The sequence below is a fragment of the Cryptomeria japonica genome, chromosome 10, assembly GCF_030272615.1.
Source record: "Cryptomeria japonica chromosome 10, Sugi_1.0, whole genome shotgun sequence".
NCBI classification, from domain to species: domain Eukaryota; kingdom Viridiplantae; phylum Streptophyta; class Pinopsida; order Cupressales; family Cupressaceae; genus Cryptomeria; species Cryptomeria japonica.
In genome coordinates, this window is record NC_081414.1 from 274,872,091 (window position 1) to 274,883,375 (window position 11,285).

The 11,285-nt window shown below is 37.0% G+C and overlaps 1 pseudogene; it reads right to left on the reverse strand.

The window, feature by feature from the left end:
• Positions 1 to 368: 368 nt before the first annotated feature.
• On the reverse strand, positions 369 to 3,068 carry LOC131859603 (bifunctional levopimaradiene synthase, chloroplastic-like; annotated as a pseudogene).
• Positions 3,069 to 11,285: the final 8,217 nt, after the last annotated feature.

Here is an 11,285-nt window from a genome sequence, read left to right on the forward strand (position 1 = left end):
AAATTCTTACAAACAATTTTAATTTTATTATGAATTTAATTGTAGAATAAAAATTTTACAATGAAATTATATATATATATATATATATATATATATATATGCAATATTTCAATATTTCATTTCTCTTCACGTTGTCGTTGTCGTTGTCATTACGTTTTTTCGTTTCTCGTTTCTGGTAACATAGATATATAACATCACAAAACACACTTCTTATTTACCAACTGACATTACATTTAAGTTAATAAAGTTTGAGCGCCTTCATTACGAGCTCTTGTGCTCAAAAAAGTAAGAAGGACAACAAACAATACATTAATAATAAGCTTTCGGCTTAATGTAACATGTTCTTAAAAAAAAACATTGGGACCATTTTAAATGACCAGTTCAACTAGAAATTTTGTAATGTTGTCTTGCATTTAATGGACAAACACCCCGAAGCCATCATTGTTCTTGAAAAAAAATTGGGATACTCTCGTAGTGTCAAAAAGAAGCTTTCTTAGCATTTTGGTATCACCCTAGGCTTTAAAAACTCGTAAGTCCATTCAATCAAACTTTCTTGGTTGAAATCAAATAGACAACTTAGAATTTCTTCCTCTATGACTTCACGATGCTCTTGCCGGTAGCACTGTATGAAAGATACCACTTCTCCACGATCTCTCTCAAGTTGTGTTGAATTAATTACAAAAGGAAAACAAAGTTAGGCCTAACGAGAAGTCAATTTATTACTACATACAAGACAGATAATACTACGTTGAAATACAACACTCATGATGAAAGTTCTAGCATCATTCATTAAATGAGCTGTCAAACATACGAGATAAAGAAAAGGTGATCGAAAATCAAGCTGATAGAGAAGTTCATCAGGGAGAGGCTCTCCTGTGAAAAATATGGAGTTGAGAATGATTGTTGCCAACCTAATTGACACTATTACATTCTCCACATACTCCTTTAATGACGGCAAGCACTTCGCATGTGCCCAATCGACTTCTGTAGATATAGATGACACAAGGTCCTCCCACTAAATGCCACACCATACGGATTAGGACAAGAGTGTTAGAGTTTCAAGTTATCAATATACACAAATTTATTTTTAAAAAAACAGGGTAAAATTTATTATCTAAAGTGTGACGCCTCGTGTCATTTCAATTTCAGTATTTTATCAGCAATTAATTGTTTATTTAATAAGAAAATATATTCAAATAATTTTTTAAATTTTTTAAGAAATTACAAACAATTTAAAAAATCGAATCAACATTGACAATTTCATTTATAAAAGTATAACACAACTTTATGCTTTTACCATATATAATAAATAGCTTCCATTAAATCTCAAAAGAGCTCATAAAATAAAATGTTACTTACAACTGAGCGAAGGTAGGGAAGCACGTCAGGTCCTTGAGCCTTGAGTGCTTCTTGCCCCAATTCGTTTACAGTATTATACAGACCCAGATAGCAGATTTTCATGTCGGTCATAAAGTGGTCTAGAAGAGATAAATCCCATCTAAAGCAACCAGAGAAACTACATTAAACAAGGAATGAAAGAATTTAACATGTATTTCGGCCATTATAGATTGCGAGATAGAGAATCACACCCACCTTTTGATAGCTTCAGTAAAAAGCTTTACTTGGTCATCAGAGAGGTCATTTAGAATAATTAGGAGGGAGGCAATTCTACAAGCAAAGTATTCTGGCTCAAACATCACCACTGCAGCGCTGAAGTGTATTTCCACTTGTCTATGAGGAGTGAATGTGAGCTCCGAGAAACCGCACTTCTTACACCATCTTTTCTATTCTTAGACACACACGTCACTATTGAAAACCTTAACTTAAAAAGATTACGTTGTTGTTTAATTTTACAACAAATTTTACAATACCCGGTAATTTCTTGAATTTCCATTTGGTGTAAACCCTGCGCTCGGTTGAAATCCAGTTTGGCGAGTTCTAAATATCTCTCGTCGCTCAAATTGGGCATTCTGAAATACAAGTTATTTGATTTAGTGCACTGAATACTCAATTCTAAAATTCTGAGAAAGTATATGAAACCCTTCTTACTGATACAGTGTCTTCTCCATCCACAGCTGGTTAGATGAAAAGTGTTCAATGTGATATCTGACAATCAATCTTGGGAAATTCGTGTACCACGGATAGTTCAGAGCATGTTCTATCTGCATAGACGAACAAATGAATAAAGAAACATTACAAGTTGTACATGTCACAAAGAAAAAAGATATTGATGGTGATAAAATTCATATTGCAATAGTTTGCACCTCTTCACGAAGGTCTTTCCTGACAGGTAGCTCACGAGAAAAGTTGTTGCTTTGTATCCATTCAGATAGGTAAGCCTTGGCCATGGCAATGGCTTCTCTCGTTAATGTTTCTTCTGGTCCCCCACCATCAAGCTTGTTGGATTTTATATTTTCCAGAACATCTGCAACATGAAAAGATTAGTAATCATACTTCAAACAGAAAACTGGTTGTAGAGATAAATCCTTCATTCTTCTTTCTTACAATTGGCTTTTAATATCTTTCAAAACAATCATAGATTATATATGATGTACCTGGTGAGACATTGTAGCCATGAAGTCTCAAAAGTCTGAAGAGTGGCCAGCGGCGGTGCAATCAATGTCAGGAACCAGACTCTCCCTTCCAAACCCAAAGCCTCTTTTATCCCAATACCTGAGAATTCATGCATGCTTTTAACATAAATTTCTGTTAAAATGGTTGAGCTAGAATAACATATTTAACACTCACCTGAAGACATAATCCAAGGCCTGTTTGATCTCCGTTTGGAAATAGCGATCAATCCCTAAACGTTCACAAATATACACTGGATACAAGCATGGAGCTGCAAAATCCATGTCCAAATTTATTAGTTTACTTAAAGTTGCAGCAACCCTGTAGCGGCTCTATGCTTATATTAACTTCTGCGTTTCATAATTCTACAATGGTTTACCATGGTCTTTGAACTTAGAAAGAAGGGTGGTCAAGAATTCTAGGTATTTCTTGTCTCCAGTATGCAGGAAGATGCAAGCTGTAGATGATGGCAAGCCAAGGAAAAACCCATCCTTGGATTGTATGTATGTGTGTATATGTATGTATATATATATATATATACATATATATACATATACATATGTATATATCTCTATCAAATCTACCAATTCTAGGAAGACCAGGGTTTCCCCGAGAAGACCCATCCCTGTTGATTTTCAGAATGCCCTACAGAGGAGGACTCCACCTCCCAACCTATTTATCTTCCGAAGAGGGTGTCTACATCTATTTCTCATGAGTTGGTCTTGAGAAGGAGGAAGATGGAGACAGTTGTAGCAAAGAACATCACTACGATCCATAGCCTCCATCAAGTCACATTTTGCCAAAATAGTTTCTCCGAAAGAGTGGAGAATTTCTCACCACAAGTGGTGGGCCCCTATCAACACATCATGAAAGACCTAATAATTTCTCTCCAACTAGAGATGCTAAATAATAAAATAAGGGCCAACAGTCCAACCAACTTGAATAAAAGAGGTTTTGACAGGGGCCTTGCCCTATAAAACAAAAAAATCAACTAGAGAAGAGAGATACCAACAGGCTTGATTCCACACATCCCACCAAAAGTGCCAAATATTTCTAGTGAAGGAACATTGGAAAAAGAGATGGGAGACACTCTCTTCACTATTGCAACACAACACACATATCAAGGGGACCTGAAAACCATGCTTGCATAAATTATCCCAAGTAAGACACCGATTTTAGACCACCAACCACATGAAAAAGTTGCACTTGGGCCATGAGAACTTGTACCAAACTTGCTTCCTCCAAGGAACCTAAATGTCCCGAAAATTCTGCCATCCCAACTCAAGATAACCTATAGAAACAGAAAACTTGCTAGAAAAATCACTACTTTCCCAACACAAACCATCATTCCAAACTAAGGTTGTGCACTCGTGAGAATCCATAATTTGTGCCAGCTCTTTCCTATCTTTCCCAGATCCTCGTAGAGGGTACATAGAAGGATGTTTCCAGTGAAAATAAACTACCAACCCACAATTATGAGCAGTCTTATATGATCAATAGTGTCCCAAATACAACAGTAAAAGTAACACAAAAGGGTTGAAGGTGAGGATGAGTAGAAAGGATAAAAGGATGACCATCCCAAGAATTCAGCCAAAAGAGAGCTTGTGATCCCGAATGGCAGATTCAAAAGAGACCATTCTTAACCAACTGAGCCCCTAGTTTCAAAGTATTCCAGATCACAGATCCTTTTCCCACCAAAGGAAGACAGGGAACATCAAACACATTAACATCTTTAAGATACTTATGGGTAAGAATATGGGCCTATAGCTGATTCTAGCTGATACACTAGCGCCAATATAGCTTAGTAACAAGAACTTGCTCATTCAAAATAGTAGATCATAAGCCAAGGCCACCCTCATTCTTAGGTCTGCAAATAGTTTCCCAAAAACAAGGCTCCATTTAGCAGTTGATAAATTACCACTCCAAAGAAATTATCAAGAGAGGGCACCAAATTCCCTAAGAAAATACATGGGAGTAACTTGAACAAAACACCTGTAGATAGGAAGAGCTTGAATAACACTTTAAAAGAGTCAACGAAGTAGCAATAGATAACCAACAATGAGTCCAATGATTAACCTTCTGACGCAACTTGTTAGGAAAAATATGCCATGGGGACTAGCGATGTCTACCACTAGAAAGAGGAATGACCAAATAAACCAATGGAAGGGACCTAATTTGAAATCGCAGAATATCAACAATATGCCTATGAATGGCCTAAGGAGTATTAAAAATGAAAATAGAGGATTTATGCTCATTGAATTTTTTACCTGAAGCAGCAAGGTAAATGTCCAAGGATTGTCTAAAAGAGTCAACTTATTGAAAATGAGCCAATTCGATAAGAGTAGTGCCATCCATGAATTCGAATGGAAGAACTGTAGCAAACCATTGCCCCATTGCCACCCATGAATCAAGCCCCAGGAGAATCTTGGAATTTTGAGAAAATAACCTAGACCTACAACCATAATAATAAATAGGTACAAAGAAAGAGGATCCCCTTAACAAAGGCCACAAGAAGACTCAAAAGGCTCTGAATGTTCTCTATTCACAATAGGTGAGAAAGATGAAGAAGTGACACAACTCATAGTCCAATTCACCCATTCTAGACTAAAACCAAAGGCTAATAGAACTGTTTGAATAAAACTCCATTTAACTCTATTGTAAGCCTTGACCATATCCAATTTGATGGACATAGATTCTCGAAAAACCTCCAACAAATCTAGATTAATGATATCCAAAAACTCTTGAAAAAATTCAATAGGGAAACCATGAGGGCCTGGAGAACCAGATTAATGATATCCCAAACACAATCTCTTCTAACTCAGGAAGTCAAATCAGATGAAGGAGAGAATCATTCATTGCATTGGTGACCAGAGAGGGAATGCAAGAAAGTATCAAATTATCTGCCTCAATAATAGGAGGGGAATCTTCAGAAAAAATAGTTGAATAAAACTAACGAGCCTCTCAAGACATAGCCAACAGAGAACAAATTTGAATCCCTTCAGAGGTAACTAGAGAGGAAATGTACCCCTTATTATGATGAGCCTGAACAAAATGGTGAAAGAAAGTCGTATTCCTATCCTCTTCCTAAAGCCAATCAATCCGAGCCTTTTCTTTCCAATACATCTCCTCATGAAGCTCCCACTCCTCCACATTTTGCACATCTTGAGATTCAACTTTTCCTAGAGCATCCAAGAATCCAGTATCTCGAATTTGGTGAATAATCACATCAAGCCATTTCAAAGAATTTCACTTCCTATACTTAATGTTACCGAAACAAAATATATTCCATCTCTTAAGATGATATAAATTGACATATTGAATTTTCTTAACAAAGAAATAAATAGTTGTGACATAAGCAGGGCCTCCCTCTCTCCACCACTTAGCCACTAAATCATGCAATGAAGATTCTTGAAGCCACATAAAATTGAATTTAAAAGGAGGATTCTTTGGGATAGCAAAAGAAGAAGTAGAAAATTAAATAGACTAGTGATCAGAACCTTGCCAGTCAAGAATTTTAGAACTAATAACCAAGTTGCCACCTACCCAAAAATAGGAGACAAGAAACCTATCCAACCATTCAAATATCGCTTCCTCTCCCATCCATCTATTATTCCAAGTTAAAGTCTCATTAGAGGGCTTAAAATCAACTAAAGCAATAGAATCTACCTAGGCTCAAAAAATATCAGAAGTTGGGCCTAACCACGACAAACCCCCTCTTTTTTCCTCTAGTCTCAACACAACATTAAAATCACCACCTAAGATCCAAGGAAGATAAGGAGCACATGAATGAACATACCTTATATGTGCCCAAAGCTGGATTTTTCCACGGATATCAATAGGAGCATAAAAAATAGTAATGAGAATACTCTCACAAAAATCCAAAACAGAAGCAACCATGGAGATCAAAGAATGACTAGAAATCCACCAAAGGGGAGCAATCTTGCGAGGATCGCAAAAGAGAGCCAAATCTCCAGAATTACCCTAAGAATCAATGCATTGACATTGACCAAAATACCAGATATGCAAAGAATATTGAAGCATGACATCAATAGAAACCTTAGTCTTGTGAACACAGAAGATGTCCAGTGAATGAATTGCAACCAAATCATGAATATCCTTTTGATGGGAGGTGTTATTCAACCCCCTTAAATTCTAAGAGAGAATAATCATGGAGGGGATTGAGAAAAGTGAAAATCAATGGGTTTAACCAACGTTGATTCCACCAACAAATCTCTTGTAATATAATATTCTCTAGATCCTTCTTACGACCTTTTGAAGAGTTGTCAAAGGACCTTTCTTAAGGAGGAACTATTGGTCCCCTAAGCCTTGAGAAAAACCCCTATCCTTATTAGAAGCTAAAACCTCCTTAGCCAAATCACCCAAAATAATATCATCTTGCATAGGATCATTCAAGGGCACCTGTGAATCCTACACTCCATGTAGATCATGACCTGATCCTAGAATTGATATCTGGTGCAATCCCTTCCTCCAAGGTTAAGGTATGTAACACCTCAAATCGGTTAAAGCCCTTGCCAATCTGTCAATCCTTTAAAGTCTTGTTTTGATCCCATCCCTTAGCCCTAGTTTTAACTGGCAGAAAACCATCCTTGTCCTTACCCAAATCACCCTCACTCAAGGGAGCATTCCCCTTGTCCTCTTTACACACATGCGAAGATGATGAAGAAAGGGGATTAGTAGAACGAGAGTCTTTATGAACATTAGGGCATTTCCACCAAAGATGGCCATACTCATGACAGATCGAGCATCGAAAAGGAAGAGATACATAATCTAACTTTTGAATCCATGATGAATAGACAAGAAAAATTTCCAATGAATCTGGTAGGGGGTTATTTAGATCAATCTCCACACAGATTCAAGCAAAAGAAATCTGTTTCTTATCAAGGGTTTTCTCAGCTATTGCATCAAATTTCTCCAAAAGAGTAGCAATTCATTGTAAAATATCCTCTCGCCAAAGCTCTAGGGGGAGTCATGGAAAACAAACCCAAACAACAACTTGAGAAGGAAACTCTTCAGCCGAGTTAAAGCCCATATGTTTGGGTTTAATAAACAGCCCGAAATGATTGTAAAAATACGAACCGCCCTCAAAAACCCAATTTCGATCAACCATATTAGAGAAAACAACCATAAAATAAATGTTAGTGGTGAGCATGATGTCTATATCCCCTTCAATCTTCCATGATCGCCTAATCCAAGATTCTAATGCAGACAAAGGAATAAAAATTCCAAGAAACTTGAAAATGAGAGTATGTTGGCTCCAATATGAAACATCTTCAATAACCAAATCAGGAGAAATGAGCAAAATCGGTTGATCTTAGCTTTGAGGCAAACAACCATTTACTTTCTTCATTTTGGAACCGTCACTCATATAAAATGTGTTTCGCTGATGTGCATGCAAACCCGATGAAGAACCTTTATGATTCTTATCACATCCAACCACCACTAGACTAGAAGATATTGAAATCCCTGCCATAAAAAATCACCTCTATGGAATTGAAAGCATAAAGAATGAAAAAAGAACACCCAAACTCATGAGTACCTAGATCACCGCTAACCTCCCCTCACACAGACTTCTGATCCCAACCTCCACTCCCAAAACGCACAGCCACCCCTCACACAAATCTTTGATCCCAAAGCATACAATCATAAACACATGCAACACAATTTGAAACACATGCAACGCGGCTAGGGTTTCCCTTCATGGGCGCAAGAGAAAAACATGAGCGCCATTTGTCTCCCTCGCCCCAATCGTGTGAATCCATAGGGTCACCACGTAAAACATTTATTAAAAATAGTATGACCTTGAAATCTATTTTTTACAACAACATGCTTGTGACCCATTAATCCGATCATTTTAACTTTTCTACCATTTAAGAGCATATCATCAAATATTAAAGAAATCTAGACAAATTTTTAGAGTACATTTTAGGAGAGGCTACAAAAATTTATCATTTAAGTTTTATTTTAAATTTTGTGGTTGTTGTCTTAGGGCAGCCTAGAAAATATTGTATCTTCACTAATATAGATTCTACAAACAAAAAAATATTCTAATTCCAATATTACTTATCTTTTTTAGTTTGATAATAGTTGGAGTTGGAACCTATAGTCATCTATCACCTATCATGTAGACCATTCCCAACCTCTCCTTAAAATTATTAAATTAAAATTAGAATTAGAATAACATAAAATATTTGGGAAATATGGAGATGCATGTATGTAGAAGTGCATCCTCAATAGGTAGTTGTGGGCCCAAGCCAATAGTTCTTGCTACTGGTAGGAGATTTAAATAAGCATGGCGAGAGGAGGCCTTGATTCTAATTGACACTCATTTTTTCATTCGGTGGCATTTTAAAGAGATGCAAAAACAAGTGCAACGTAGTAATCAAAGGGTGGATAGATGCACACATAGAGAAAGGTTGTGAGGGGCCTTCGTCTCCCTTCCTCTAGTGAATTATTGACTCCTCAATTAACAAAACTTTATGGAACCACACATTTATATGTTTAAGAAATTTTGGCTAGTTCAATATCAATTGGTTTAGGCAAAATCCAAAAGTTTGTTATAACTTTTTTATGTTTATTATATTTTTTATACAAATATTTAGAAATTTATCAAAGACAAAATTTACTTGAAACTTCATGTTACTTATTGTAACCATATCTAGCATATCTACAACGAGTCCAAGGATAAATATTGCACAGATACATATTTGATCCTTCCATATTTGATCCTTCCAGGGATACATAATTGATTCTCTAGAAATCTGTACCATATCAGATAGGAATAGTTCTACCTAGGTCTTATTCACCTGATTTTGTAAGTTATTTCAACTTTAGGTAAGCATCTAGGTAAGAATTTGTGACTATCAAGCAGGAGTTTCTTTTGGAATGCAATACATTCAGATTGTGATAATACCCTTCAGCACTACCTTTAAAAGTATTTTGTAAAATTTAATCCACCTAAATATTAACCTAGTTTTGACTCCTAACTTGATTGACATTTTCTTTCAACTACATTTTAATAATATATATTAAAAAAAAATCATTGAGTGCTATCCTTACCTCCCAAAATGGTCAACTTTTTGTCTTCATTTGTGATTATATTTAACGAGTTTCATCCCAATGAACTGGTGGGCGATAGTCAACGAAATGGTTATATTTTGCCTTTGTCATTAAGGTAAACATTTTGACGAAGAGTGGCCTTCTTATTGATAATATCTCTTTATAGGTTAGAACTAAATGATAACAAGTTAGTTAATCTTAGAAGAATTTAATAAATTTTTAGAATTTTATATTTAAAGTCAGTCAAGGTGTAGCGTCCTAAAATTGCGACACTTGCAATTTCGACTGCATTTGGGTCTTCACGATAGCAATGCAACACGAAACCTGAATGGAGACCCTGAAACTTGTTCATGACATCAAAAACTGCATTTTTCAGCACCCTGGCCTGATCCCTCCTTGCACCCTGCTGTCCCGGGAGGTGGGACCATGGCGCCCAGCGCCCTGGTCCTTCAAGACTAGGGTGCCCAGTGCCCTGGTCCTTCAAGACTAGGGCGCCCAGCGCCCTAGTCCCTGGCCCTATTTTGGGCCCGGTCTCTTATGGGGCTTCGGGTCTTTAAGTTTGCAAATTGAAAAATAATGTTTCCTGGTCGGCCTAAGGTCGGGAAAATCAGTCTATCAGCCCTAATTGACAAGTATATAAACTACTTTTCCTCTCCTAGAAAGGGAGAGAAAGAGGAGGACATATGTGAGCAAGGCGCGAAAGCAATATTCAAACATTCAAGCATTCAAGCATTCCTTCAAGCAATTGAGCATTCTAAGTCTCCATTCAAGGCTAAGTGTTGCATTCAAGACAAGGATTCAACCATTGAAGAGGAGATCACTAACAACAAATTACATACAACATACATTACACCTTCGCATGTAAGAATACAAACATTCTTACAACAAGGTATCAGTACTTGTTTACATTACAAACATTTACATTTACAGCATTCTCATTTCTTGGTTAATTCCAAAACCGGGGTTTGACCTAAAGGCAAACCCCTCATCCCTAACCCCCCAATCATCCTCTCTTTTCTGTGTGTAGGTTGCAGGTACGCGGCTGTAATTGAAGATCTGGAATCCTTGTGTAGAGATGAACAGATCCACCTTCGTTTCGCGGATTTTTCGGAGGACCGTGTGCACGTCGGGCGCCATCGTCCCATCAACTTCCGCTCAAATTTGCAGAACAACACCGTATCGACATTTTACTGCTAATTCCAGGTCCGCAGCTTCATCCCATATCCCCATCTCCATTTACAAGCGAATCTTTCCTACTTTACATGCATTCTTAGTTCAATCATTCTATCTACATTCTTTACAAAAGAGGGTATCCTTGATGTCTTAACCCTTGAAACTCATTTAGAATCCAATCCTGCATTGTGTGGGATTGGATCTTGTGGGTTTCAACCCCTCTTTTGAATGTAAAGTCCCTCCTAAGTGAAAACCATCAACCCTAGTGACTCTCCCTTCTCTCTCCTCGGAGTTGGGGAGGGGAGAACGACTAGGGTTCGATTTTTTCCACTTTACACAAGGCTTCTTAATTGTTTACTTTAAAATTTGGCTTACATATTTGAATATATAAATTCCTTCAAATACTTTGAATACTCCTGAATACCATTCACGGGGGCTTCACTTAGTGAACCCGAGTTATATCA